The sequence below is a fragment of the Gadus macrocephalus genome, chromosome 19, assembly GCF_031168955.1.
Source record: "Gadus macrocephalus chromosome 19, ASM3116895v1".
NCBI classification, from domain to species: Eukaryota; Metazoa; Chordata; class Actinopteri; order Gadiformes; family Gadidae; genus Gadus; species Gadus macrocephalus.
This window is the reverse complement of record NC_082400.1, coordinates 14,661,513-14,688,127: the sequence shown is the minus strand read 5'-3', so window position 1 is coordinate 14,688,127 and position 26,615 is coordinate 14,661,513. Positions and strand designations below refer to the sequence as shown.

General features: G+C 47.2%; 1 protein-coding gene across 1 annotated transcript in view; it reads left to right on the top strand.

The window, feature by feature from the left end:
- LOC132448047 (serine/arginine repetitive matrix protein 1-like) overlaps nt 1-26,615 on the top strand; it is an 81,260-nt gene that overhangs the window by 33,339 nt on the left and 21,306 nt on the right.

Genomic DNA, 26,615 nt, shown 5'->3' with positions numbered 1-26,615 from the left:
ATCAGTGTGCATTAATAAAGGATTAATTAAAATGAGTTGATGCAATGTTAGCTAATTCGGCTCATCATTTTACTAATGGGGTTCGTGTGAACTCAGGTGATGTGTTTATGTTAACTAAGGTGTTAATTTATACATTATTTAATAAGGTAAGGGTTAACTATATATATATACTAATCTAATGCTACATTATAACGCTTAGTACTGCATTTATTAATGTTAACTAATCAACCCTTATTGCAAAGTGTCACCGATACAAAAAGAGAGTGAGATGGGATAAAAAAAAAAGAGACTGATAACAAGATAGAGAAAAAAGTGACAGGGGGATGAAGACTCAGAGAGAGAAAGAGAAAGAGATTAGCAGGCAAAGAGGCAAACTCCTGCCTGACAAAATGAATCCATCTCCCTTAAAACTCGGGGCTGGCTTCTGCTGGTTTGGCAGGCAACTTTAATTCCTCTTTGCCCATATTTATTTATTTATTTTGCCACAGTCGACAAAAACATCCAAGAGTAAAATAACAGCCGCCAAGGAAGAAACCAGTCGTACCAGGCCAGCTAGCCAGTTAGCCAGCCAGACAGCCTCATCGTCACCCAAGACAGACCGACAGTGAGACGGTGGTCTTCTTCTGGCCTGATGCCCAGCAGTGTGGTGATTGGCTGGGCAGATTCCAACACGTCTGTCTGCCTTTCAGTGGAGCAGGACAGAAAGCGGAGATACGCATGGATACCAGTCACAAGAGAGGCAGGCTATTTGGGGATACAGTAACAGTGGAGGGGGGGGGGGGGGGGGGGGTAGGAGGGTAGGACAGTCTAGCGGTAAGGTTGCTGACACCATTGTCCAAATCCCTAAGTGCTCCATTCTGACATGTATGTAATCTAGAAGGCGCTAGAAGTCACTTTGAAGATAAAAGTGTGTGAATGACAACATGGTAAAAGGGCAATTTTGTCTTTGTAGACTAACAACAAGATACCAAAACAACAATCTTCATCATTGAATTTGGTATGTTGGGTAACCAATAAATTTGCTTTAGATATAAGACAATGGTAGATTGGTAAGATGGGGAAATACAGAAGATACCAGTTAGCAGAGTAGGTGTCTCTATTTTGGGTTAAAATATGTAAGAAATTCTTTCATACAAGGGGGTGGATGGGTTAGATCGTTTATTAGATTGGTTAAATCAATTAAACAGATACCAGCCATCAGAATGCCATAATAAGGCAGACGGCAGACCCGGTTATTAAACAGGGACCACATACCAGAGCAATTACAGCTTTTAGCAGGTAATACTGGATGTACTTTCAATGAATGCTAGATTACTTCAACTCGGGGAACATGAGCTAGCAGAAAGAGAGTAGCTTTGAGCAGGTCGTACTGGATGTGCTATAAATGAAACGCTAGTTAGCAGAAAGCAGAGAGACGGTCATTTTGAGCAGGCTGCACTGGATGCACTATCAATGAAATGCGAGGTGGCAGATGGCATAAATACAGTACTTTGAAAAGGTTGCACAGGATGTACTATAAATGAAATTCTAGGTGGCAGATAGCATAAGAAGGTTGTTTGAGCAGGTGTACAGGATGTACGATAAATTAAACACTAGGTAGCAGAGAGACGGTTGTTTTGAGCAGGTTGTACCGGATGTACTATGAATGAAACTTTTCTCGGTTTTTGGGACCTCAGTGGTGGAACGAGCTCCCTGCCCACTCTCAGGACCGCAGAGTCGCTCACTATCTTCCGGAAAAAAGACTCAAGACTCACCTGTTCAGAGTCCACCTCGACTCTGCATAGCCACCCTCCCCCTTCTGGCCACCATTGTACATTGTATCGTATTGTGTTGTATTGTATTATAGTACTTAACTGTGTAGCAACTGCAGTAGCTGCTATCATGGCTGTAACACGGGGAATTGGTTAGCTTAGCGATTGTTGTACTTGCACTTGGTTCTATGAACATCCTTACTGCACCGAGAGCGATATCTTGATGCACTTCTTATGACAAACTGTACTTATTGTAAGTCGCTTTGGATAAAGCATCTGCTAAATGCCCTAAATGTAAATGTAAATGAAACGCTAGGTAGCAGAGAGACGGTAGTTTTGAGCAGGTTGTACAGGATGCATGATAAATGAAACGCTAGGTAGCAGACACGGGTAGTTTTTGAGCAGGTTGTACCGGATGTACCATGAATGAAACGCTAAGTAGCAGATGGCATAGAGAAGGTGCTTATTACAGTTCGACAGTCAAAACAGCAATGCAAAGTGTGCAACTCGTACAGTAGACCCCAAGTCATGCCCATTGCTTTCTCACACCAACGGTGCCTGCTGCCATTCAAGTCGGCCCCAACTGACCACACCAAGGCAAGCACATTAGCGGGCGTGGAAGGTTAGCAACGGCCAGCGTAGAATGCTAACCTTTCACGCCTACAATACCGCGGTAGTGGCGGCGAGACGTGGTGTGGGTGGGGTTTAGTGGGTGTGGGGGGGGGGGGGGGGTCGGGGGTCAATCGGCGGTTCGACGGGGGCGAATCCGAAGAAGCCCGCTCACTCGGGGATCGTCGGCGTGGAAACCCTGACGTGCTCTGAGACATGGCTCGCTTTTCTGTTCACTGATTAACCGGCGCTTTTTTTTTTGTTCTCCGAAAAATAAAATCGCTTGCTTGTCGGTTCTATGAGAATCTCTTAATGTTTTGTTCTTTTTTGTGTTCTGAAAAATGTGGTGGTAACCGTCTTTTGATTGTCTCCTTGTTGGAGGTGGAACATTGGACGCTTCAGAATGTTTTCCCACTCGTATGTTATGTATTTATGCATACATGTACTGTGTGTATGTATCTGTGTGTGTGTGTGTGTGTGTGTGTGCGTCTGTGCGTGCGCGCGGTGCGTGCGCAAGCGCCGTGCGTGTGTGCGATGTATGTAACGTATACACGTTACATCTATCTTTAGTTTCTTACTATGATTGCTATTATGTGGTACAACCAAAACGGATTATTTTTCTATCCAAGACTGAGATGGGTGGACACTCTACGCGGTGTGGGCTTTGTGCTGACTAAATGGATGAGAACACGCCAAGCACACGCTGGGCCCTTGTGGCGGTCAGAGATGGGCGACTGAAAGGCTCCCAGACAGGGGGGGGCTCAAGAACTGACCTTCTGGAAGGACCAGGAAGATTGAGGCACAGGGGAGACCGGACGGGGGGCTATCAATGATTGAGGCGCGCACACACACACACACACACACACCACACACACACACACACACACACACACACACACACACACACACACACACACACACAGCACACACACACACACACACACACACACACACACACACACACACACACACACACACACAGGCAGGTATGCTCTCACACACACACAAAATAAACCCACACTGTCTAGACTAAGAGGCCAGACTGGGTACTTTGACACACACATACACCCACACACACGCAAACACACGCACACGCACACACACCTTGAGCTAGGTTGAGTGAGTTTGTGTCAGACAGAGGTCATAATGTGAACTTTGATTGCAGTACACACACACACACACACACACACAGCTCAGAAACCTAGCCCATAAAAGCAGAGGACACGCCCTAGGTCTGTGAAGTAATCGCAGGTCGTTGGATCCTTTAAAGTAAAGTGCCAATAAAAGAGGTGGTGGGAGGAAAAAGTGAAAGGAAATACGAAGAGTTACCAAAACAAACAAGAGTTAGAGAGAGAGTGGGAGGGAGGGAGGAGAGGAGAAGGAGAGGAAGTGTCCGGAGGGAAGGATGCAAACAAAGGAAGGCCGGGCATTGCCCCCTCAACCCCGGAGAAGGGAATGCCGACGGCATTTCTGAAAGCGATTTAACCGATCAGCCTCATAGTGGATCCATCGCCGCCCGTCACTCAGAGCCGACGTCTCCCTGATCCGGTTCAGGTCCTGATGGGACTGGTGGCAGCGTGTTAAGGGGTGGAGGGCGAGTGTTACAGCCCTGTTGGTAATATGGATGCATTCAGCCTCTCTCGGAGCCAGGGAGGAAGGTTGTGTACGACGCAGGAAGAATGGTCAAATGGTGAATTCATACAGCGCTGTTCTAACCAGTGGTCACTCAAAGCGCTTTACATTCTTGCCTAACATTCACCAGTTCATGCACACGTTCACACACACCGATGGCGGTGACCGACCATGCACGGCGACAGCCAGCTCGTCGTGAGCTGTGAGGTGTCGAGCTCAGACGCGACACTCCAGGAGCCATGGATCGAACTGGCAGCCAACCCGCTTTACCACCTGATACTCTCTCTCTCTCTCTCTCTCTCTCTCTCTCTCTCTCTCTCTCTCTCTCTCTCTCTCTCTCTCTCTCTCTCTCTCTCTCTCTCTCTCTCTCTCTCTCTCTCTCTCTCTCTCTCTCTCTCTCTCTCTCAGTTTGTATAGGCACACACACACCACTGCTCACTTCCACCAACTCCCCACGAGCCTCTCCAGTCTTCCCAGCCTGTCAGAGGGCATTAGTTCGGCCTGGCTGGTGGTTCCAGTGTTCACCCACCCACCTCCTCCAGGGAGTCAGGGGGGTGGGGGTTGTGGTGGTGGTTGGGGCCAAACATCCGCCCTTGCCTGACTTGTTGTCTTTTCCTTTCTCCCACTATCTCTTTGTATCCCCCTCATTAAGGTCAGAGTGAAGACCCTTGGATCAACGTCTCAGTCGCTCTCCCACTATCAATCCCACCTTTTCTATATGAATACATCTCTTTATATATATATTTATCTATATCTAATAATATACATCTATATATCTAAAGACCTATCTCTACGTTGTATCTTTATATATATATTTATCTATATCTAATAATATACATCTATATATCTAAAGACCTATAGATCTATCTACGTTGTATCTCTATATATATATATCTCTACTTGTCTCTCTCTCTCTCTCTCTCTCTCTCTCTCTCTCTCTCTCTCTCTCTCTCTCTCTCTCTGCCTCCCACTCTCTCGTGTCTGTTGTGAGCTAATTTAGAGAGTTCTTTCTGCTACTCAGCTGGCGTAAGTATGCCATGAAGTGCGATGAACCTCTTGCTCTCCCTCTCTCTCTCTCTCCCTCCCCCTCTACCTCCCTCTCTCCCTCCCCCTCTCTCCCCCTCTCTCTCCCCCCCTCTCCCACTCCCCCTCTCATTAATGAGATCTGTCTGCTACTCAGCTGGCGTTCGTATGCCATGAAGTTGGTGTGATGAACCTCGTGCTCTCTCTCCCTCCCTCCCTCCCTCCCTCCCTCCCTCCCTCGCTCAAACCACCTCCTCGCCTTATTTCTAATCAACTCTAATCTAATCGTGTTTAATATCAATACCTGATTACGCATGTGACTGCCTCTTTAAAGTCGAAGATAGTGCCTTTGTAGCTTTAAGTCTAAATCGTCAAGCCACGAAGCAACCTAGTCTAAAACTAAACATATACATTACAAAAGGATTACCCCAAAAAGGTACGGTTGGGCGACTTTACTCTTAAACATATCATAACTCCAGCAACAGTAACTGGTGAAAGAAGGAAAAGTCAAAGTGAATAAATGAAGCTCATTTTTCATCCGAGGACAGGATAATGGCCTTCTGGTGAGCTATGAAAAGGCCAAAGCCCCCGTCTGTGATAAGATACATATAGCCCCGTGCCGCTGTAATATATACAGTTGGCCCCAACTCATACACATCATGCTCAGCTCCACAGCGAACGGATGGAGTGGAGGCCGACCCGACGAGCGTTACTCTGAGGAACACCAGCCACAAACAGCCTTCTAATCCACTCTTATGTCCTCAATACTCCATCAATAGTAGTCATTGGTGTGTGTGTGTGTGTGTGTACGTGTCTGGTCATGGGTCTCCGTGTGCGTGCATGCACAGAGGTGTGTGTGTGTGTGTGTGTGTGTGTGTGTGTGTGCGTCTCAAACATGGGCTTGTGTCTATAAACAATCATTCTCTTTCCTGCTTCTATGTATTCAGTTAGGGTTATGACACACGCACACACACACACACACACACACACACACACACACACACACACACACACACACACACCAAGATTAGCATGCAGGGCCTGCCGCGTGAGTTTATACAGGGTTGGCGTGGAAACGCTACTGCCCGCATCCGAGTGTGACCTATTGATCTGGAAAGTGTTGTGGGGCGAAGCTGACCTCTAGAAGGAGAGCGAGGAGGAAGAGGAGACAACAGCGGAGCGGGGGGATACACAGATAGCAATGCCAAGATAAGTCAGGGAGAATTAATTGTGTACGGATGTGTGCGCGCACGCGTGCGCGTGTGTGTGTGTGTGGATGTGTGTCTAGGTGTGTGTGTGAAGGTGTGTGTGTGTGTGCACGCGCACGTCCGTGTGCGTGCTGCTTACCTAGACATTAAGGTGAGTGTTTGGCCCCGTCCTAAAACACCTGCACGGGTCTGTGCAGAGCCTTGCCTTTTTCCTGCCGTCAGCACTTTAGGTTTAGTGGAAAATATTGTATTTCATCCACGCAGCTCTGAAATCGAAGCGGAGCGACCTTAAAGCGTGGAGGTCCGGGGATTACACACACAGCCCTGTCCCCGAGCTGATCAATACGTTTGTTGTCCCGGCTAATTAAAGCTGGCACTCATAATTGGGCAGAGGTAGTGATGCCATCCATGTCCCCGTCGCCCGATCGAGGGTGGCCAGACTGCCGCAGAAATCGCATTACTCTATGATTTTGACAAAGAATAGATAGGGAGATGTTGGGTACGTTTTGAGGTAGTGAGGGAGTTCAGGAAGTAGCATACTGGTGGGAGGCCAGTTTAGACAAACAAGAGATATTGGATTTGTTCAGTCTTAGGAGAAACATTACAGAAGCAGAAGCCAGAAGAGGATACAACAGAATCAGACAACATGACCCGAGCATAAATCTGATCTTATATACTTATATATTCTATATGAGGACTTATGCTTAGATAGGATCCAACTCTACAAACAACAATGTATAGAATATGTAGAGACTGCAGCAGAAATCACAAATCACATCTCGACGAATTTGACACAGAATAAGCAGGAAGATATTGAATACGTTTTGAGGTAGTCAGGAGGTGGCATACTGGATGTTTTTTTCAATGTGTGGGACCAGTCTAGACAAACGAAAAGATGACTATTGGATTCTGCAGTCTGACGAGAAACATTACCGAAGCAGAAGCCAGAAGAGGATACGGCAGAAGCAGACAACATGACCCGAACATAAATCTGATCTAATTTACTTATATAATATATATATAGCATTATATAAACTCTATGACGACTTATACTACTATAGGATTCAACTCAACAAACAAAAATGGATTAAATAAATCGTTCAGCTGATAAACACATTCTCTGCTGTCCCCACACCATAGAGGTTCAGGAATAACTTTGAACATGATATTTTTTAATGTTCAGAGAGAAATTTGCCGCGTCACATGCAGCTGGATGGCCCAAAATATACCGGTCGCTCCGTCCTGTGACGCTGCATTCTCTCACACACAACACCGCAATATTACTCATAATGCCATTCTTTATTAGGCACAAACCCGTGATGTGACAAAAAAATTAAAATACGATTGCTGAGCCGTTGCTTTATTTGCACTTCCAGTTCCACTCTACGAAGTGTCTTCGTCCGTGTGTTTTTAGTTTTGTAATCGCACTTAGGGTCCTCTAAAAGTGATGGACTCTCTCTCTCTTACGTCTCTCTCTCCTACGTCTCTCTCTGCTACGTCTCTCTCTGCTACGTCTCTCTCCCTTCTTTGTATTTCAGCTAAGGCTTGCAAATCTCTGGTGTTCTCCCCATGACCTCACCTCTATCTGGCCTCTTTCCTTTCCACTTTACACCTCTTTTTATACTCCATCTTCCTCTCTGACATGTCTCCCCTCCCCCTCCTTCAACCGTTGCGCGAGCTCTCACCATCTATATATGCATCTCTCTCTCTCTCCCCCTCCCTCTCCTCTCTCTCTCTCTCTCCATCCTTGAGGTTCCCAGGGATAAGGTTGGACAGGAAGCCGCCAGCCACGAAAAAAATGAAAAAACACATTTTCCGTCATCCTGCCATGTCAGTGAAATTTAGGAGCTCTGTCTCTCTGCCTCACTCCCCCTAGTGTGTGTGTGTGTGTGTGTGTGTGTGTGTGTGTGGTTGTGTCTCTGCTCCAAGGGTACTTTCATCATCAAATTCCCTTTTCGAAAAAACACTTCTGCTGGGCGTCAGGGGGACATGAGGGACTGGGAGTATGCGTGTGCGTGTGCGTGTGTGTGTGTGTGTGTGCATGCACAGGCGTGTGTCATGTGTGTGTGTGTGTGTGTGTGTGTGTGTCTGTGTGCAGGGGTTGGCATTACGATGCATGGGCTCATCCTGTTTCCTTTCTTTGTAATGTGTTTCTGTCCCCTGCTCCAACCGAGCTGGGGATCAGAGCATCACAGTGTCAACTTCTCATTTCAATCCAAGAGGAACACCATGAACGAGCAACGACCACTGAGTGTGTGTTTACGTGTGCGTGCGTGTGCGTGTGCGCCCACTCTGGGTCACAGGAAAGGCATGTTGAGCTCGTGATGAATTTATTTTAACAGATGATTTGAATGTGATGATTATCAAAAAGGGGGGATGTAATGGGGGAATTATATTTTCCCATTCTGTTTCTGTAACTGCCATTTGTTGATTATGCCTTTTCGCTGACACCCTTGGGGTGGTCAAGGGTCAAAGAGTCCAACTGAGAAGTCACAAATATGAGACCCCATATTATAATTGTCAATGCTCAAATCAAATAATGTTTTCCCAAGGATAGAGTTTCCTGTATTCTCTTCAAGGAGTAGAATGCATAAAGGGATCTCTGCTCCCTCGTGCCCCAGGCACAAAGGTTGACATTAGATAACGCTAGGGACAAGTAGAGTGGCTAGACAATGCAAGGAATAGGGGACAGAGCTTACATGATGAAGGGGAAACAACATGAACGATTTCTCCATCACACATCATGTGTGGAGCAGAGCTGATCTCAGCGTTTCTGAGACCTGTGCCACGGTATGAGAAGTCCTCGCTGTAGACAATGCACCAGACTTCAGCATGCGCAGCTCTTGGAGGGACGCACGGGGAACTCCCATCTTATGCCTTGGATCATTGTTGGTTTATTTTAGGGAATATACTATTGTATGTTATATGTTTATTGTTTGTTGTATCATTGTTTTGTACGTTATTGTACCGTTATCACCCAAATATATGACCATAATTGTTATAAGTTCGGATTACTCTTTATTCTACCCAGTTTGTTCAGTTTAGCCAATTGTGATTGACACGCCCCGGGAATTCCCACCACACTAGTTCAACACACTAAAACATACTTGCATGTCTGTGTGTGTACATGCATGTGATTGTGCGCATACATGCACACACACACAAACACACACACACACACACACACACACACACACACACACACACAAAGTTCCCTTCCACAATGAGAAACAATTGCAAAGAAACTTACGTAACCTTAAGCATATCCTTGAGCAACCAAAACAAATATCCGCTGCCTCGCTTAATGGCGGGCTGCCATTGTGTTCCTTTTACACTTGTTTGTTTCTCGTATGTTCTGATTTCCTCTTCATTTCTCTTGGCATGGAGACACCACTCTGAGGATAAACAAGAGCTGCTGGCTGCTGGGCTCTGGCATGTGTCTGTGTGCATGTGTGTCAGTGTATTCCTTATGCTTCACATTGTGCTGCTGGCAGCGAAAACCGGATGCACACACACACACACACACACACACACACACAAACACACACACACACACACACAGTAGACAGCGATACACACACAGACGCTTCCAATAATAACACACAAACACAAAAAGACATGCAGGCCAATCACACACATCCACTCCCTCTATCACACACGCACGCTTGCATGTACGCACGCGCACACGCACACGCACACGGTAGTATACTGCAGAGCCCCCAGTTTAACCAGGCTTGTGGTGCAAGCTGTAGATTACGAAGCAGACGCTGATTCATGCTGTGGCAAATCTCTCCGCGGTGAAAGCAAACCAACTATATTTCCGGGGAAGAGATATATCAGTTTTGTTCTCGAGGCAAACACAAAAAAGGTTTCAATGAATCATTACTTTTAGGATGAATGTACAGTATGACAGAAAGTTCTGCAAAAAGATGTACACGCTTGAACTTTATTTATTACACGAAAACTTTCCTTAAAATTGCACTGCTGCAAGAAAGAGTTGAAACGTTTCAAATATAGGGATGTAAATCTTGTTCACAGGGAGTTCTGGTTTTCTCACTGTTCTACATCTCTCGTTGGTTTAATATTCACCTTCAATACTTTACTTTCTTTTCACCCTGTACATATTAAATGCCGAAGGGGAATCCCTAAAGAGGCTTTCATACAACAGTAATCATGGTAAGGAATCTCAAGGTTTTCTAACGGTAACTCAGTGAGTGGCGGTTTCGGTCCATGATTGTATTGCACCAAATTGTAGTCTGAGAGTGTCTGAAAAATAAAGAACACTATTAGAGTTATTAGAGTGCTAAAAAGGAAAAACTTCTGGATTTCTCAACCTGGTCTTAGACACTAATGCAGCAACCACTTTTGAAGCTGGTCGAGCATCGAGTGAGTACACCGCAGTCGTAATCCGCGAGAAAGGGCTGCAATATAATCCTTTGGGGTGATAGTGCCCGTTAATGTACGTCCTCTAGAGGTGCTGGTTTTTGATGCAGACAGGCTCAGATTATAGTCCACCATTACAGAAAGGATCTGTACAGAGAAACATAACTTGTTTCTTCTTCTTTCTCTTGGATTACTGCTGCAGCGTTCTCCCTCCACAACAATCTCGTAAATCGTGGTTCCGCATTAGTCCAAAAATGATCGGAACATACAGTCCGTAAAAAGGGTCCAGTTGGAAATCCTGTTTGGTTCACGTTAACGTACTATGCTGAGGAGCGTTCATCACACTGTTTATGTCTATTAGCACATGTTGAAGTACACTGATTGTAAAATTAGGGATATTTCTAGCACACCATTGCATGGGTGTGGTAACGATGCATGATTTAGTTTTTGTTAGATGGGCGTCACATCCGCTTGTTTCTTTATTTCTTTAATCTGCTACTTTTACTTTTAGATTTGTCTGTTAAATCTCCCTGCGTATTTCATTGATTGTGCTTCAAGAGTCTTTAAATGATGACCCCTACGTGTACAAAGCACCCAAAACAAACGTTCATTCTAAAGGTGCTATATAAATCAAATCCCCATGGCTTGTCTAAGAAAAATGTTTTAGTATTTACTAAATGTAAATGATTACAGGGCTAAGCAACCAATAGTAACCCTGGCCACTACACATTGAGGGCAAGTTATTTACACAGTTAGAATAGCCCTTTCAGTCATTTCACACGATATTCATATTATTAGATTATCTTTCATACAATCTAGACTGGTCAGGAGCTGTGCCAGCCCTGCTGGTCCCACTAAACTCTCCACTATTGTACTAAAACACGAGGATGTGTTTGTATATAGTCCTAGGAGGTAGCAATACATCCTAGGCCCCCTGCAGGCAGCCATCTTCCCCCCTCCCACCACCACCACCTGCGTCAGGTGTGTTGTGAGAGATAAGGGAGAGACGGTTAGCCCGGATCAGCAGCATCGCTGACCGCTGAACCTTCTCTTTCTCATCCCAGAAGGAATAGGGGAACGGTTAGCAGAGTGGCGATGGAATTAACCCCCCCCCCCCCCCCCCCCCGTTGAATTCTGGGATTGAACCTCGACTCGGGCAGAAAACCTGAAGGTATAGCCAAGCGAGACCCCGAACCTTGCCACGGTGTGTTCACTTGAGATGTGTTAAAGACACGGTGTGCGTCACTAGGTCAGGCGGTACATCCACAAAATCAGTCTTTTTGGACTGTACTTCAAATCTATAGGTTGGAGCTTTACGTCATGGGGCGTGCCAGGGTGAGTTGGAATCATTCAAACTTCAAGTCCGACGGATCGACTCCACGGCAGTGCGTCACATGATCGGGCGTTGGCCCCATCAGTCCTTTTCAATTTCCAGCACCACTTTTTCCCCATAGGAAAGAAACTGGTCCCAAGTAATCGCAACTTAACCTAACCCTAACTAGTTCCCTAATGACTTGCATCCAAGTTCACGGTTATACACTTTAGGAAAAAAAGCATCTGCCATAACGACATAATATTATCAAAATATAAAAGCCTGTGGATTCTGGAAGGAAAGAGTCAGACCACAGACCTACTGTATATGAAGTGGGCAAACTATGGATTTCACCCCGGTTTCAATGGGGGGCCAGGACAAACGCTTTTCCCGGTGTAGTTACAGACCTTTTGAAAGGTCGGCTATTAATTGCCTGCAGCTCCTGGTCTCAGATCCGCAGGCTTGGCAGGTGTCCAGGGCCACCGCAGATCCCTGCCGAAGAGGTGGACCTGCAGTGTGAGGAGCCACTGTTCTCCGACGGCTCCTCAGAGCCCCGCTAACACTCCTGGGCCCTCGGCCAGCCCTGTGAGCTCATCCGTGTGGGGGCACCGCCCAGAAACATCGATTCACAGAGACGCGTGTTGTGCGAGTGAATGTTCTGGAGCAGGTGGAACAAATGGCCCGAACATCAGATCCTCCAGACTTATTGGGGGGGGGGGAGGGAGGTGGAAGTGTGTCCCTTGATGGGAAGGAGTTTTCTATTTGTACGCGCCTCACATCTTTTTATAAACCGCGTACCTGGATCAAACTTCCGGAACATCCGAGGTCTGCCTCAACGCGATATACTTTTAAATCAGGGCTTAAAACATTTATGGCTGCCGCAGCTTTTTACGAGAATGTACGTCTGCAGCACCGGCTTATATATTATTTATCGCCGTCACCCGATTTGATTTCTGCTTTCAATTATTGCCGTTTGATGTATTTTATCGATTGTCCTTTAAATGTCTTTAAGCGATGGCTGTAAAGCACTCTTAATGACCTTCGTGTTGGCAGGCAGCTACACTGAACTAAACCTGCCTTTCCTTCCCTTATCTGTCAGAGTGCAGAGAGAGAGGATTGCTTATGAAACAAAATTCCTTCAGACTAGCGTAAGGAAGGCAGCAAGGGCCCCTCTTCCTCCCCGTCGGTTTCTGCTGCTGGGGAGTGGCAGTGACGAAAAGGAAGTCCAACCTCCTTCTTAAAACCAAAAAACCCAAGACGGGTGTAATTTCCAGGATTGTGGGCAAAGAGAGGCTTATTCCAACGATGACATGGGCTCACAGGTCTTTCCTCCTCAGGGCATCTGGATTAAAGCTTTGCCATAGACTGGAGGGCTTTGGTCCGGACTCTTCTAGCGGAGCCAGCAGGTGGTCCGTGGTATACTATAAGCCTCCTTTTGGAAGGCGGACGGCGGATCTCCGGGGAAAGGGAGGTCAGGGGATAAGAGACAGGTAGCAGCCCACCTCCACCCAGTTGGGAGACGATTGTCTTTATTCACAAAGTCGCAGCAGGAGGCTCTTGTATTTTTTCCTTGTTTTCTTGAGTTGGTTTATTTTTAGGTGATTTAATTGCTCATTTTTTTTTTTTTCATCTTACAATAAGAAGACATGATCGATCTCAAACTTCACTCTGTGGCCAAAAACGTCTTTACCCGCATGCCTGGCTCTTAAAATAGACGTCTTCCAACAGCTTGCTGAGGTATGTGTAATGTGAATAGGCTGCTCTGCTACTGTGTACGTTGCCCCTTGTTGTTGTCGTGAGGGATACAGTAGTTACCTGATCACTCATACACACACACACATGGATTAACCACACAGAATTACAGTCAGGCTGACAAGGACATGGACACACACTCACTCACAGATGCACACACGCAATCACACCAAAGCCAGTAATCACTGCATTGATTAGTGCTATGTACGGAGGGGCAGATAATGTGTCTTTACACCCGACCCGACACACAAGAGACAAGAGAGAGAGAGATAGCAGAGAGGAAAACAACCCGTTGCAGGGAGCAGGCCTGTGTGGGCGCGTGTACCCGGGAATGCATCTACATGCGTGCATAGAATAGAATAATCCAATTCAATTTACAACATGGATTAAGGCTGAGAATCGCTCCCTGCATGCTAAAGCAACCATTCTCAAGGAACGCAAGCAAGCGCCCATACACACGCACACGCACACGCCTCCAAGCTCGCTACCCTTCACATGCAAACTATAAGCATACTAAGACCATATCCCTGAGCCCACAGGCCGTCGGCGGGTGCGAGAGTGTGTGCTGCGAGCTCTCGGCTATGCCTCGCCTCTTTACCCCTCAAGCGTCCACGTCAGTTCAGCTAAATATCTCGGGATATCGGTGCACACTGGAAACGGAGATGAATAAATGATGATACTTTTAAAAAGATCACTGCGGCTCGCATAGCAATTACGAACGCACAAGCAACATCTCTCTCTCCCTCTCTGTTGTTTCCGAGGACAAAAGGAACAGATTGTCCTTTTATTTTATTAAGAAAATGCATCCGTTGTGAAATGTCGCATCGCTCCCTCCCCAGCTCTCCCCATCTCTCGCTGCCATCAGCGACACACACACACACACACACACACACACACACACACACACACACACACACACACACACACACACACACACACACACACACACACACACACACACACACACACACACACACACACACACACACACACACACACACACACACACACGTGTGGGAGGTTGTATGTGTGCGTTGTCTTTATGTGTGTGTGTGCGCGCATGGGTTTGTGTGCGTGAGTGCCTGTTGTGCTTGCGTTGTGTTCTCATGCCATGCTGTGAACGATTCCTGTGTGTCGCCAAAGGAGGAAGTTCCCTCCAGCGAATTCTGTAGAGAAAAGGAAGAGCTGACAGTGACCAGACGCCATCTTAACCGAAATGAACGGAAATAAATGTCTCCCTTGGACAAAGAGGCAAAAGAGCAACTTCAAATACCAAAAACTACCGAGGGTCCTCATGTCAAATGTTATTTTGAGAAACTCTTTTCGGCAAAATGTCAAAAAAGATGGCCCATATATTTAAATTTCCCATAAGCTTGCGTTCCCATAAAGATGTGTGTATACAAACCGCCTCATTAGCTATTATGTTCTCTATGCGGTCAATGATACGTGGAAAGATAGCTCAGGAAAAGGAAGGACTAGGTGTCCTATTCAATGGGTTGTTTGAGTTTCTAATTTTACAGTTGGTGCATATGAAATGTGTCTCTCTGTGACAAAGCCCAAGCAATTGCTCTTTGTCTTTTGTCCACTTGTCCGCTTCACAGATCTGAATGACACCAAAGCAAAAGCGAGCGAAAAGAATTGAACAATAGGACACAACGTTATAATCGGATCCCAAATGAAACACGGGGTACCGTTGTTTGACCGAGCGGAACTAAAGCCTCGTACGGCTGTCATAGAGAATCAAAACAAGCCAACTGACGGTTCAGACCCATGGGATTCCACTGGAAGAAAAAAAATAATCACATATATGTAGTAATTATATCGTAATTATATTATGCATGTATATACGTGATTATATAGACCGAGCCAAAAGCTGTGTGAAGTGGGTGTGACGACCAGAATGACTTCTTTGGGTATTCACTAAAGAGCTGCAACACCCCTGAATCCACACATCATGAGATAAAAACGTAGATTGACCAATTATGCCAAAACGTACCTCCTCTATTGGATCTTTTTCTGTGTTGCTGTTGTGCATATGTGAACATGACGCCTCCCTGGTGGCCCACTGGTTAGAGCACGTACCATTAAAGGGGACCTATTATGCTTTTTTTACTTTTATGACCTATAAACGTTGTTATAATGATTGATAGTCATGTTTAACCATACACAAAAACGATGTAGATTTTCGGGAAACTCTTCCTCTTATCTGGGCGCTTTCAGCATTCTCTGTCAACGCTCGGTTTCATCCTTTTCCGCCCCCTCGCCCCCCTCCTGCCAACCCAACTCCGTTGTGATTGGTTACCTTCCTTGAAGTGCGCGAGCGGGCAGATTTGACCAGGCATATGGGGGCGCGGCAGGAGTGCCTCTACGTAGATGATTTCCCGGAAATTTGAACAAGTGAATCGCAAACGTTGTCCCGAGTGTTTAGCGCTCTGCACAGCCACCCCAGACTGTCAGCAGGGAATACGTCGAAATGCATGTACGTCATTATTTGACCCTTTAGTATGGATAAACATGACTCTCAATCATTATAACAACGTTTATAGGTCATGAAAGTCGAAAAAGCATAATAGGTCCCCTTTAAGGTTTAGTCCTTAGTGGGCCCGGGTTCGACTCCTTCCCTTGGTCCTTTGTCCTCCCTTCGCTCTATCCCATACTTTAAGGCTCTGTCATGGTTCCGCGTCGACGAAACGCAAAAGACCGCGCAGACGCTTCGACGCAGTCGTGAACTCGTTTTGGTTCTGTGTCGGGTTTTAGTGAGCGGACCAATCACAGTGCTGCTGCGTCGCCTTGACGCAAGGTTGCAAATTCTTGGGAGGCGTCAGGCCCTTGAGGTGGACGCAAGGAGGTCCCGCAAGGAGGTTCCGCAAGGAGGTCCCGCAAGGAGGTTCCGCAAGGACGTAATGGGTATTAACCATAACTAAACCTTTACCCTGCGTTCACACCAAAAGATGCAAAAAGTTGACGCGCGTCACGATCCCATTCAAAGTGAATGTAGAGACGCGTTGCTGCTTTGCTGCCGCAGCATTTGCTGCTGAGAAAACGGCAGCAAAATTTGATTTGCGGCGCGTCAAAATCTGATTTGCAGCGCGGCATGCCCGTGCCCGCTGCCGGGCACGGGCGCCGGGCGCGTTCACGTATTTTGCGGCGCGTCAAATGCTGCTCGAGTTGAAATATTTCAACTTTTCGGCAGCAAACGCGTGATGACAGCCAATCAGCATTCAACAGCGTTGCCACTGAGGCGTTGCCACTGAGTGACATGCCGTAACAGCCAATCAGTGTTACTTAAATGGAGGAGAAGATAATAATTGCAGTCTCCGCATACCCGGTGATCTTCAACACCACCGTGGCCAGTTATAAGTGTCCAATACATATATATATATATAAGTATAAATGTCCAACCGAGAGATCCTAGCACCGATCCTAGCTAGCAGGTCATCAAACTGGGCCGGAGTCAACCTCAAATAGCGCTGGAAGCGTTCGTCGTCCAGACGGAGCTCCTGCAGAAGACGGTGAAATTCACCAAGCTCTGTACGGCTCTGAATGGTCTCATGAACCCATAAACGACGGGCATTCCGACGTCTCTCCCTCTTCCACAACAGGTAAAGACATGCAATGCTCGTAATGTCGGCCATGGTTGTGAATGAATTCAGAAGCACCGCGGGAAAAACTTGCCGCGCATCAAAACTGCGGCGCAGCAAAACTTTTGCGGCGCAGCAAAACTTTTGACGCGCCGCAAAACTTGATTTGCGGCGCCGCAAAACTTCGGCGGCAACGCGTTCGGGCAGCAAATGCATCTTTTGGTGTGAACGCAGGGTTACAGTCCAACTCACTGTATCTTCATTAAATAAATGCATACAATTTCACAATAAATATTCAAAGTGAACATGGCAACACGTTGATCTTTCCGCTGAATTTATACGGCACGTTAACGATTGCTGGGGAGAAATGACTGGCCGCACACGCTGGTCACTTAACCCTGACTGAGGTCAGAATGGGGAAATCTAATATTCACTGATGAGAAAATAGGGTTTGCTATGGTGTGCCAACACACGCTTGTGATTACACACACGTTAATGATCATATTATATAATGATGATAAGACTGTAAGACAGTGGATTGTATCATATTCTAACAACTTCAAGATATTATTGTACAGTCTTCGTCTCTTCCCCCCCCCCCCCCCCCGAAACTCTCTGGCTCATTATCTCCACACACACACACACACACACACACACACACACACACACACACACACACACACACACACACACACACACACACACACACACACACACACACACACACACACACACACACACACACACACACACACACACACACACACACACACACACCATCCTTTCTGTATTTCATTATTCTCTCATCACACTCTCTCTCCATCTCATCCTATATTTCATTATTCTGTCTCTTTCTCTCTCATCTTCTATATTTCATTATTCTGTCTCTCTCTCTCATCCTTTCTCTCTCTATCTCTCTGATCCTCTATATTTCATTATTCTCTCTCTCTCTCTCTCTCTCTCTCTGCTGAGCATTTCGTTGTTGTGATTGAGTGTTTCTCTAACTTTCCAAAACTACTCTTCTGTTGTACTGGACAAAGTTACAAATGTAGGATTTAGTTTTTATATTTTCTTGTAGCAGACGGTTCTTTTATGCCCTTTCTCTCCAGCAGGCTGGCTGTGTGTTGGCAGCGACGTCGTCCACATATCGAGTTGTTTGACGAGGAAACGGGGTGTTAAAACGCGCGCCGTGTTTCCCCTGCACGGTAGAACGATGTGCTTTGGCAGTGGGCGAGGGAGCCTGTCCCAGAATAGACGGAATGGACAAAGTGGGTGCCTTGTTAGAGGCGGGGGAGGTTGTAGTAAATGTGAAATACAGTGGGTGGTCGTCATAAAGGCCTCGCTGAACCTCGGGGGGGCTGAGGGAGAGGGAATGACTCCTGTTCAAAGACGGCCGCGGTACTCGTCACCTGGACACTGCTCAGCCTCCCTCCTTGCCCCCCCCCCACTGCCCCTTCTTCTCCCTCGCTCTCCTAAAAACACCCCTCATAGCAAATGTAAATGCTGAGCACTTGTTTTTAATGAATATCTTTACTGTACCGACGGTGATACATTGCTTCTCTTTCTTTCTTCTTTGTACTTAAATGGCTTTGGGCAAAAGCGTCTGCTAAATGCCCTTAATGTAAATGTATCGCAGTGGGCCACTGGTTCTCCTAAGACGGAGAGTTGTACAGGGCCAGGAGGACTGCACACCGGGGCCACGGAGCAGAGTGTTGGAAATGTCCTCAGGGAGGCCTTGTTTGTGGACTGTGTGCAGGTGGGAAGACGCTGGGCAGAAGGACAGACACTGTGTGGAGGGAACGGGTCGAGGGCGTCGGTGAAGTAGGGCCGACCGTTGCCAATCGCTGAACAAACAGCATTATATGTTTGTGTGTGCGGACCTCCAATGCAGGCTCTTAGATGGTGCCGTAACCATGGACGCCTTTGTCAGCATCGTGAATCCATCAAATGTGACCTCGTTCTTTGACGGTGCCAGACTTGGTCCTTTGTAAGCCCCGCGAGCCCGGGTCATGATCTGTTTTGGCAAAACCTTTCTGATGGTTACATTCATATTTAGGGCAAGGTTGAGAATGAAAAATATTGAACAAAACGGCCACTGCATATGAAGCTTGTCATATTTAGGCAGGAGGAACAGGGGGAAGGCCGAGCAGGAACCGGTCGTACCGCTTCGTTGCGTTGGCAGTGCCAGAGTGGGGCTGGAAGTACGGCAGCTTTAAGGAAATGGGAGAGCGTTTACTTTCACCGAGAGGTAAACGTTTTTCCTCTGTCAAATGGGTTTTTCACAAAATCATGATTCTCCGTGTACTAAATGGAAACTTTCCAAACCAGTAGGTAAAAGAAAAAAATAATTCTCTCCCTCCCTCTTTGTATTTATACAAAGACCATTTTAATTAAATGCCAGCAAAGTGAACATGGTTACACATAATTTGGATATAATTCCATATTATTAGGAAACATTTTTCCACGGCAAAGTTCAAGCTGTCACATACATGAGTGCACAAGTTTTTGTTTAGTCAAATTGCTCTCTTAATATTTTACCAATACATTTTTTAGCCAATCAATGAGCTCCCTTTAAGAAGCCCCTGCACCAGGGTGTATGATGTTTGCATCACAGTGTGTGTGTGTGTGTGTGTGTGTGTGTGTGTGTGTGTGTGTGTGTGTGTGTGTGTGTGTGTGTGTGTGTGTGTGTGTGTGTGTGTGTGTGTGTGTGTGTGTGTGTGTGTGTGTGTGTGCGCGTCAAAGTGTGCAACACGCATATCTGAATGTCTGGCCGACGTCAGCACTTGGACAATTGCCCATCACCTGAGGCTTGACCTCAACAAGACTGCTCTCCTCCTAGTGCCAGGGAAAGACTGCCCACACATGGGCTTACTGGTCACTGTTGAGAACATCACTGTATCTCCTTCTCCAACTGCCAGAAACCTCGGTGTGGTACTGGACAATCAGTTATGCTGCACCGCAAACATCACCGCGGTCGCCCGATCCTGCAGATTTGCACTTTACAACATCCGCAAGATCCGGCCCTTCCTCACAAGGATAGCAGCTCAGTTCCTAGTTCAAGTGCTGGTCGTCTCCCGCCTCGACTACTGCAACTCGCTCCTGGCTGGACTTCCCGCCTCTGCGATTAAACCTTTGCAGCGCATCCAGAATGCGGCAGTGCGCCTCGTGTTCAACCTACCCAAGTTCTCCCGTGTGACCCCCCCTCTTCCGGGACCTCCACTGGCTCCCTGTAGTAGCTCGCATCAGATTTAAGACGATGGTACTGGCATACAAGGCAGTCGATGGAACTGCCCCTGCCTACCTCTTAAGCATTGCTAAAGCCACACACCCCAGCTCGATCCCTCCGCTCAACTACCTCAGCTGGACGTCTGGCACCGCCATCGCTAAGAGCTAGCAAAGGTCGATCAGCAAAGTCACAACTCTTCTCTGTTTTGGGACCTCAGTGGTGGAACGAGCTCCATGCCGATGTCAGGATCGCAGAGTCGCTCACCAGCTTCCGCAAAAGACGCCAAACTCACCTGTTCAGAGTTCACCTCGACTCTGCACAGCTACCCAGCCCCTTCCGGCCACCGTTGTATGTTGTACGTCCTGGCACTTAATGTACGCACTTATTGTACACACTTAATCCATTGCCCTTATTCATAGTACTAAATTGTGTAACATCTGCAGTAGCTGCTAGCATTGCTGTAAGCGGGGAATGGGTTAGCCTAGCGATTGTTAGTACTTGCACTTGCGCTCTATGAACATCGACTTTACTATAATGACAGCGATATATTGTTTCACTTCTTATGACAAATGTACTTATTGTAAGTCGCTTTGGATAAAAGCGTCTGCTAAATGCACTAAATGTAAAACAGTGTGTGTGTGTGTGTGTGTGTGTGTGTGTGTCACTAGGTTACTTAAGCGTCGCTTTCGATGCAGACATCCTGTCTGATGTCTGATTATTGACGCGAAGGCTAATTGAATGGCCACACACACATTCATACATACGGAAAAACACACACCCACACAAAAAACACACTTGTCCCACTCACACACGCCACTCAACACAATTTGCAGCTAATGTATTTTTCATCACAAACATGCATCAAACCGTAAACCATTAGCATACAGAACCACAGACAAACACACGACGCAGCATGAAAAACAAAGACACTTAATCAATGACTTCAACACACCCAGAAACACACACACACACACACACACAGAAGACAATGACCAAGTGAAGGAAGTTATTCTACAGCAGACTCAAAAGTCAATAGGCTTTGCTGGTTTAAAATCGTTAACTAGGTTCCACCAGCGGCGTGACGGCTCTACAACCGTGTCCAACACTGTTGAAACCACTAATTACTAATTAGTCATTTGCAGGACATCTTAACCCGAGGGGACTTCATCAACGATTTCAGATAAAAATCATTGACGTACAGGGCAAGGCCGTCCAAAGGTGGGATACTGGGGTTTGAGTCTTTCAGCCAATAGCCCGAGGGCATCGACCCCCAGAATATTCACCCCCCTCACCCTCCCTCCCGCCCCAGCCTTCACCATCTCCCTCCGTCCCGCGGCCTCAGTCCGGTCTCCGTCTCTGGGTGTGGGAAGCTGGTGGGCAGACTGCATTGTGTTGGGCGGACCCCCAGGCCAGGGGTAAGAGCTGTGAAAGAGCTTTAAAGAGGAGCCTTTGGAAAAGGCTTTAGAAAATAAAACGCCCTCCGCTTGTCACTCGGCTAAATGGGAGTAGAAAGGAGATTGTGAGCGTAAAAGGAGGTAGGAATCATGAAGGAAGGAAAGACGGCGGAAAGTTAGCAGGAAAGAACTGAGAAGCGAAGGAAATGAGGAAGGTAGGAGTGGAAGGAACAACAGAAGGAAGGAGGGACTCAAATTAAGGTTAGAAACCAAGAACTAACTTACAATGATTCTTGGGGCTCAGAATGGGACGATTCTGAGGAGAGTAGCAGACAACAGACAGGCAGATGGACGGGGAGGAGCGAAGAACTCGCTGAATAGCGATAACAAGGTGACGACAACGATCTGACGAGAGGGGACTGGAACAGCGGGGTTTATGTGCTGCCGACTGATGAGGCGGGTGGTCGACAGGTGTGTAGGCAGAGGAAGGGACATCGAGGCTGGCTGGGAGGGCGTGACGAAACTAAAGAAAGATCCAGAGGTATAATAGTCGCCAGGCAGAAAGTAGGTCTGATGAAGCCTCTGTTTAATCAGCACGGTTAATATTCCGTCTTGACCTGCCCTCTCGAGAGCGGTCGTGCCATTTATCTCAGGGTCTTCCTCTCTCTCTCTCTCCCCCTCTCTCTCCCTTTCTCTGAGATGTTCAACGAGCGAGACAGCCAGATATAGTCTAGTCTACTCCCTCCATCACTCTCTCTCCCCCTCCCTCCCTCCCTCCCTCTCTCCGTGTGCGTCTCTCTACCGCCCTCTCCCTCGCCACCACCCAGTAGAGTATCATTAATCAAAGGGGAGGATCCCAGCCTACGATAGGCTAAGGAAGGCCTTCAGCAAACCAGAGACACCTAAAAGGCACCCTCACCGCCGTGTCTCCCCAGAGGACAGAGGGGGGAGGAGGTGGCAGTCTGGCCTTGCATCATTAAAGTGCAACCAGCCAAAAAGGTCCTAGGTTAGATCCCCCAGCCTCTTCCACCAGTAGGCATCCTTGAGCAAGCAGTCGCACCCCTAACTGCGATTTAATGACCTGAATCTGTATTCACGGTAGATCGTGTTGGATTAAAGTGTCTGCTTTAGAGTCAGGCAGTCATTGTGATTTCTGTTTCATTGACTTAAACACATGGCACCAGATGTCGAAGAATCTGTTTTTCGGCATCAGAGTGATAAAGAAAGTAATTGACTCGGATTCTAAAAAGGAGACTTGCATAGTGTGCAATACATTCTTTAACACTTTTTGATTTATTTAAACTGACAGAAAATCAGCCATTCTACCAACATGAACACCAGATTCAATCTGTTCTTTTGAGCGCGAGTCACAGTGAAGGACAAGGTTAAAAGAAAACAACTAACTTATGAAAGAAAGGTCTAAAAAGCAGCAGACCCTGGCCGCTACATGTTTAGAGTTACAGCGCTCTCGGAGTAATATTCCAGAGGTTTGGAAGCAGAATGTAAGCCTGAACGGCTAAAAAGAGGAAGAACATTTTAAACAGGGAGACTGGCAGGGGATGAGTCAGACTACTGAGAAGGAGAAAAAAGGAAAGCGAGAGAGAGAGCGAGCACACTCCAGCCCAGACCACATTAGTTTAAAACGTCGCTTCCAGACGGGCATTACAACCGAGCGGTGAAGCGAAGACATCAGAGGACTCCATTCCTCCACTCCCTCAACTGAAGCTGGCCTTCACACACACACACACACACACACACACACAAAACGAAACCCCCAACATCTCACACCCACGTCACACGTTTAAATGATTCTAATCCATTCTAATAATAAAGTTTGATTGATTGTGTGTTCGATAAATAGGATCGAGTGGCCGAGACTATGTCAACCAATACGAAGACACGGACACGTGCAAAAGCTGTGGCTCTTGTGGCTCCGTAAACCGTAATGTGACGCATTTCATGAAAAAACTGACATGGGGGCGGGACTTATAGTAAGTGTGATACGATTGGCTCGTTCAGGGTTCGATTCGTAATCATGGGAGTTATTTTGGATTTACCGAAGGGTATTTAAGTTGTATTAATTTCACAGACGGGGTTAGATGTCATGCACTATGTGACCTCGGGGATCGAACCCAGAACCTGTCTTCCGACCAAAATGGACCCTTCTCACAAAAGGTGTCATCGTGAAGCACGACACTAGCCGTGATTCCGCCCCCCATTATCGACACAAACTGAGATTGTGGATTTTAATGTTGCGAGACAGAAAGCCGCCATCGACGCTGGGGAATTTCGCCCCCCATCACACCAGAACCACCGCTTCTAATAAAAAACCCGGCAACACAGCACTCCCTCGGCTCTCCCAGACGGAGACACTCATCGTACCTGTTCATATCCTACTCCACTACTTCAACAGAGTGGCAGTGTGTTTGCACAAGCACTCTCTCTCTCCTCTCACAGCGAGACCCACACATAAAAGATACACGAGAGAGAGACAGAACAGTAGAGGGAGAGCGAGATAGAGAGCATTGGAGAAAAGCAAAGGAGGGAGACAATAAGAGAGAGAGAGAGAGAGAGAGAGAGAGAGAGAGAGAGAGAGAGAGAGAGAGAGAGAGAGAAAGTCCATGAGAGGGAGAGAGAGACAAGGAGAGCAAGAAATAGAGAGGGCAAGAGAGACAGAGGGAGAGAGAGAGACAAAGAGAGCAAGAACGAGAGAGAGACAGTGAGAGACAGACATAGACATTCAGAGAGGGAGAGAGAGAGCGGGGGAAAAGCCAGAGAGATGAGAGAGATTAGGTAGAGAGGGTGAGAGATTGATGTTGAAGAGGGAGAGGAAGGATTTATTTTTTGCCGAGGGGAAACAAAGAGAGGTTTGAACGTGGGCGATCGGCGAGGAGGAGGAGTTGAGGGATCTGTCGAGCAAGTCGCTTTGTAGATCTGCCGGGCTCAAGAGGTACAGCAGAATATATTTTGGTGACGCCGCAATGCAATTTTTTTTCAGACTTCCGGGTAAAGCTAAAAGGTCTCTCGCACACTCACTCTCTCTCTCTCTCCCCCGCTCTCTCCTTCTGTTCTAGTCAAGCATGCAGAGAGAGATGCAGAGAGAGTCAGACAGAAAGGGTGAGAGAGTGAGCGAGAGACAAAGACAGAGACAGAGAGAGAGAGTGAGCGACAGAGACAGAGACAGAGACAGAGACAGAGACAGAGAGTGAGCGAGAGACAGAGACAGAGACAGAGACAGAGACAGAGACAGAGACAGAGACCGAGAGAGAGAGAGAGAGAGAGAGACAGAGAGAGGGACAAAGAAAGAGAGAGCGAGCGAGCGAGAGAGAGATGGAGCGAAACTGACAGAGAGAGATAGAGAGCAAGAGAGCAAGCGACGGAGAGAAACTAAAAAGCAAATATGCTGAAACAGGCCTTGAAGATGAAGGTCATTATACAACATTTAAAGCCCCAAACGACTGGGGGCGCCTTTAACGATCAATCAGCGATCGCTATACAGGTGCACACGCACGTACATACCCACTTAATTGGAGATGCGCGCCGCACACACATTAAAATAAGTTACTGCTCCGGCAGTGATACTGACGACCCCCTAAGTTACCCAAGGGTGTGTGCGTGCGTGCGTGTGCATCCGTGTGTGGGCGTGCGTGTCTGGGAGTGAGTGTGAGTGGGAGGAAGATTATTGGTGCTAGCAGTAGCAGGTAGGGATGCCCTGCGGCTTCCCGCTAGAGAGATCTTGACAGCCGTGGTTTATATTCGCTGTACCCCACTTCTTTGCCCCCCTCTCACACTCTCCCCTCTCTCTTTCCCCTCCCCCCCCCCACCTCTACCCTACTCTCCCCTCTTTCTCCATCCCTGCCTCCCCTCCAGTCGCCTCATCTCCCATCTCCACCCCCTCTCTCCTCCCATATCCTTCTCTCCGGTCCTCCCCTCTCCTCCGATTGACCCCCCCCTCTCTCCTCTCCCATTCTACCCATCTCCATTCCCTCAACTCCCGTATCCTAATCTCTCTTCTCCTCTCCGTTCCACCCTTGGCCTCCCCTCTCCTCTGATCGACCCCCTCTCCTCTCCCCTGGGTGGTCTTGTCTTCCCCTCCCGTTGCTTCTTCTTCTTCTTCTTCATCTTGCTCCTCAGATTTACCGCTCCGTCCATCTGGGTTTAGCTTTCCGTGTATCTCTCAGGCCCGCCTTCCCGCTCTCAAACAAACACGTCTCTCTCCCTCTCCCTCTCCCTCTCTCTCTCAAAGGCCTTCCCACGGCCCTAAGCTGTTAACAGAAGCAGAATGAATTCCAACTGAACGAAAACCAAGTTTCAGCTGGAGCAGACCAGCCCAGGCCACTCCGGCAAACCGTTAAGCCTGCCTTCAAAATCTCAAACCTGCCGCCTATGCATTTTTTTTTCTTATTGCTGCGCTTGTTTGTAAATGATTAGATTAGGGAGGACTGTTTTGTACCTGATCAAATCATTCTGTCGACGCTCAAACCGATGCAAAACATCACACACAGAAAAACAACCGTGCACATTCGACACACACACACACACACACAAAAGTAATAGCCACATGAGTCATTCCTGTCGTCCCAGTGATCGGTAGAAGTAACACAACAGGAAGAAGAAAGCACGGGCTGTTTTCTGTCGCCGCAGCAGATGATAAAAGCACTCGTCGTGGCTACGAGTCCCTTAAAACATATTGAAAGTGACATTTTAAAAGGTCATCTTTTGGGGGACTAATGTGTTTATATTT